Below are 5,507 nucleotides of genomic sequence, written 5' to 3'. Positions count from 1 at the left end.
CAGTGGTTTGCTAGGTTGAACAGGTTGAAGGTTTCATGGCATTGTTGAGAGGCTGATATTTAACATGTGGTAGGCAACGAGACATAATCGAGAGAAGCGATAAAACTAGCATGGCAATGATAGTAATGGTATCTGGGGAAATGATCATCTTGCCTGAGATCCCGCTTGGAAGAAGAATGCCTCCGTGAAGCAGACGAACCGACGTAGTCGAACGGGTCCTCACAATCCGACACGCTTGCGGAACTCTATCGAGACGGGGAAACCGGAAACAAGCATCAACACACGATATTCACCACTCGATGCACAACACATATGATGCATGAGCTACTGAATACATGCAAGTCACGGCATGACAAATCACACAGTCAAACACTACACATTAAGTGAAGTTCAATATGCACGAGTTGCATATTGACGAAACTCCACGTTAATTATTTATTTCACTCTCGGTTATCTACACGGCACTATTAATGTTGTCAAACATGCAAGAGGTGAAGCGGAAATTAAACTACCTATCTATGCATTTTAAATGAGGTCGGAAATGACATATAGCACCTCCGAAACGACCTTACGTGTTAATTTACAATTCTGTCCAGATCTGAATTAACACCTTTAATTAGTTGTTAAACAGCAAAACAAGTAGGTTCACGTGATTCTACGCGTCAAGGCAAGCAATCTACACATAAAGAACATCTCCAACGGAGCTATGGATCAAAAGATACAGGCACCGCAAGATAAGATGGCATGAATGCAAAATGTGTGCAACGGCGGCTACGAACACTTCAAAACATCCAACCAACAAGGGAAAATGAAACTACACGAGATTCTAAGCAAGTATCATGTAGGACTCGATCAAAACGGAGCTACGGTTCACAAACTACGAGCAAAAGAAGAAATCTCTACAACCTGCCAAAATCAGCCACATAGCATCTTCTACACCCCACAACTACGGCTAAACAACTCCGATATGCACAAGCAAGACATGGCATGAAAGAGGGCTAGACGCACTACTACAAACAACTACCAACAACTAGCATGGCAGCAAGGAAAAGAAGACACAAAATGGCACCTCACACACTATTTCAGACTTAGTGAAAATAGCACCTCCTGAAAGTGCAGTTTTCAGCCTGAAGCTATATTGACAGCAGCAAAAACCTAAGCTACAGGACTCCAAATGACATGAAACTTAACAGCATGCTAGAGAAACATAAGGGGAACAACTAACTCCATTGGACCAACTCAAAAGATCTATAGAGCACAAGCTCCAAGCAAGACAAGACAGCAACAAAATAATATCAGATTCCAGACTTAGAAATATTTCAGCTCGTCTAAAACAGCACTATTTCTAGCAACTTGAGAGCAAGCAAACAACACCTAAACATGCATTTCTATTGCAACCAAAAATACCAGGGGCTAAACAAAACATCCAAGTTCAACTCTCTACTTGACAACTCCGTCAAACGACGCACGGAATAAATCCTACGAATTAAACAAAAGAGCATCACGGCAAAATATCTCGCGAACTAACTTCCTCAAAAGCTAAAACTAATTGCACAGAAAAATCCATGGGATTTTTTTCTACCCCGGAAACATATATAATATGTGGGGTTTGCAATACTAAATAATGCCACACAATAATGCGAGAGAATAACCTAGACACGAAAAATAATCTAGCGGTAAATCCCTACATGCAAAAATACAAACGACTGCTCTAAAATACATGCAAAAATGACCCCTAAAACACGAGCATTTAATCTACGGCATACGGGTAACCGGACACGCGCGAAAAATAACTACGGACAATAAACCTATCGAGACAGCACGTAGTACTAGGCATTTGGTGCGATAACGACGTCAAATAAACATGCAAGTTACAAAATCATATTCTACGCGCGAAACTACCACAAAACCATATATAAAACGCGTCGTTCCGACTTACGGTTAAAAAGTTACGGACGTTTAACTATATGTCTAAATCCTGAAAATATAAAACCGAAAACCTAAAATAAATAAATACTACCGGGCCTAATATTCTACCAGACCGGAAAAGAAAAAAAAAGGCTGGGCGCAATTTAGCTAACACGCGCACAGGGCGCTGGTGAGAGGGGCTCACCTTCGGGCCAAGTAGGCCGGCCTGGGGCGGATGAGGAGCAGAAGGCCTCGGCCTGGGGAGGCCTGACGCTCGGCTACTTGGGCCGCGACCCGCGCTGGGCCACAGGCGAGGCGGGAGGAGCTGAAGGGCCTCGGGCGAGGTGGCGGCAGCGAGGCCCAGAGGCGCTGGCGGGCCGGCCCACACGGGCGAGGAGGCGGCAGCGCCCGCACGATCTCCTCGTCCCCTCGACCAGGGATCCACGGCGGCGCTGGCAGGGCTCGTCGCCGACGGGGGCTGCTGCAGCGGGACGCTAAAGCGACGGGAGGAGGCGGCGCCGGCCGGATCTGGCCGGACCTCGCCGGATCCGGCCGCCGGCGGGCGAGGCAGCAAGGCGGCGACGGAAGGACCGGGGCCCTGGCGGCGGGGTTGCAGCGGCGAGGGCGAGCAGACTTGCGCGCTCTCCGGCGAGCAGGCTGCCGGCGGCACGCCGGCCAGCGAGGAGGAGCGGCTGCGGACCGGCGGGGAATCAGCGGCGCTAGGGCGGCGCGCTCTCCGGCGGCGAGGAGCTTGCGGCGGAGCGGCGCAGCAGGCTGCAGCAAGCTCGGGAGGAGGAGGGAGACTCGCCTCCGGGCGGCGGCGCGGATCCGGGCCCGGCGGGCCCGCGGTGGCTGGCGGCTGGCGGGAGAGAGAGAGGGAATTAGGGTTAGGCACGGTTTTTGAGGCAGAGGGGGTTGGCTGACTAATTTTTACGAGGGGGTCTATATATAGGCAAACGGGGGGCTAGGTTAACCGGAATCGCGCTCCGGATCCAACCGCGGGGTCAGATTCCGACGATTCCGAACGCCGGAACGGTTACGAGGCCGTGTAGAGGGGTTATCTGGAGACGAGAGGGAGAACGGGCGACGCGGCACGAATTTTAAAAACACCGGCAGACGTCCGACGAATAACCAAAGACGGTGCAGCTACGGTCGACCGTTCGGGTACCAGACGGTCTCCGATCGCGACGAAATTCGACAGGCGGCCTAGCTATATCTAATCGCGACCGCGCGTCAAATCTCAACCCGATCAGAGAAAGTTTTAAACGTACTTTAAAAACAGGGTTTCGACGGTGCCGCGGGCGCGTGCGTGTGCGGTCGGACTCGAAACAACAACGACGAGAACTGGCAACTAACAGCGTATGCAAGTTTTGAAAACTGGCGACAACGGGATGCCGATGCAATGCAGATGATGCGCATGATGCGACGAAGTTGCGGCAACTGAAAATACCCACACGACGAAAACGGAAAGAAAAGGGGAAGCTTCTGGAACGTCGACATCGGGCTGTCACACCCGTATAGTGAAGCCCGTGGTTGACAGTACCTTTCAAGTAGCACATAATTCTTTCAACAGCACGCCAATGAACATCGCCCGGGTTTGCAACAAACCGGCTAAGTTTGCTCACAGCAAAAGCATGTCAGGCCTCGTTGCGCTAGCTAGGTACATAAGTGAACCGATAATTTGAGAGAATCTCAATTGATCTATAGCTGTGCCTTCAAACTTTCGAATAAGCACACTAGGATCATATGGTGTTTGACAAATTTTGCAGTCTGAATATCCAAAGCGACTCGAAATATTATCAACATAGTGGGATTGCAGAAGTGTAATCCCACCCTCATCATCTCTCAACAGCTTGATGTTCAAGATAACATTAGCCACCCCAAGGTCCTTCATCTCAAAGTTTTGAGACAGAAAAGACTTAACCTCCTCAATTACTTTGAGGTTGGTTCCAAATATCAGTATGTCATCAACATACAAGCACAATATAACTCCTTCGCCCCCACCATGGCGATAGTATACACATTTGTCAGCTTCATTAACAACGAAGCCAACAGATGTCAGAGTTGTATTAAACTTCTCATGCCATTGCTTAGGTGCTTGTCTCAGACCATATAAAGATTTCAGTAACTTACACACCTTTCCTTCCTGACCTTCTATCACAAAGCCATCTGGCTGTTGCATATAGATTTCCTCATTTAGCTCTCCATTCAGGAAAGCCGTCTTAACGTCCATTTGATGAACGAGAAGACAATGAGAGGCCGCTAATGAGAGTAGTACTCGAATGGTGGTCAGTCTAGCCACAGGTGAATAAGTATCAAAGAAATCTTCTTCTTCTTTCTGGGCATAGCCCTTGGCCACAAGCCTAGCCTTGTACTTTTCAATCGTACCATCGGGCCTAAGCTTCTTTTTGAACACCCACTTGCATCCCAATGGTTTGCAACCATAGGGACGATCAGTGATTTCCCATGTCCTGTTAGCCATGATGGAATCCATCTCGCTACGGGCCGCAGCTTTCCAGTAATCAGCATCTAGAGAAGCATACGCTTCTGAAATAGAAGTGGGATTATCATCCACGAGGTATGCGAAGAAATCATCACCAAAGGTCTTTGCAGTCCTTTGTCTCTTGCCCCTACCACGGGCTTCCTCGTCATCCTCCTCAGGATTTTTATCATGTGTTTGTTCATAGTATTCCATAGGAATGGCAGGCTCAGGAGTTATCTCAGATTCCTGTCTAGAAGTGCTTTGCATATCTCTCATGGGAAATATATCCTCAAAGAATGTAGCATCTCTCGACTCCATTATTGTACCGACCTTCACGTCAGGTACCTCTGATTTCACTACTAGAAATCTATAGCCTACGCTATTCTTAGCGTATCCCAAATTAACGCAGTCCACAGTCTTTGGTCCAAGCTTACGCTTCTTGGGGATCGGTACATTGACTTTCGCCAAGCAGCCCCAAGTACGTAAGTACGAGAGCGTCGTCCTTCTCTTCGACCACTCCTCGTAGGGAGTGACCTCATTATCTTTTGTAGAAACTTTATTTAGGACATGACACGCAGTCAATATAGCCTCCTCCCACCATGCCTTGGATAAACCCGATGTATCTAACATGGCGTTAACCAAATCAGTTAGAGTACGGTTTTTCCGCTCGGCAACCCCATTTGACTGGGGTGAATAGGGAGGCATCCTCTCATGAATAATGCCGTGTTCCGCACAAAATGAGTCAAATTCGTTTGAGAAGTACTCTCCACCACGATCAGACCGGACTCGTTTAATTTTCTTTTCAAGTTGATTCTCAACTTCTGCCTTATAGATTTTAAAGTAGTGTAGAGCCTCATCTTTAGTATTTAACAGATACACATAGCAATATCTAGTGGAATCATCTATCAATGTCATGAAATATTTCTTTCCACCTTTAGTCAACACACCATTCATCTCACAAAGATCAGAATGTATGAGTTCTAATGGTGCCAAGTGTCTCTCCTCTGCAGCCTTGTGAGGCTTGCGAGGTTGCTTTGCTTGCACACACGAATGGCACTTAGAACCTTTGGCTAAAGTGAAAGTTGGGATTAAATTCAGTTTTGCTAGCCGCGACATA

The sequence above is a fragment of the Hordeum vulgare genome, chromosome 1H, assembly GCF_904849725.1.
Source record: "Hordeum vulgare subsp. vulgare chromosome 1H, MorexV3_pseudomolecules_assembly, whole genome shotgun sequence".
In the NCBI taxonomy this organism is placed as follows: domain Eukaryota; kingdom Viridiplantae; phylum Streptophyta; class Magnoliopsida; order Poales; family Poaceae; genus Hordeum; species Hordeum vulgare.
The sequence above is the reverse complement of the archived record's forward strand: the minus strand, read 5'-3'. Positions refer to the sequence as shown.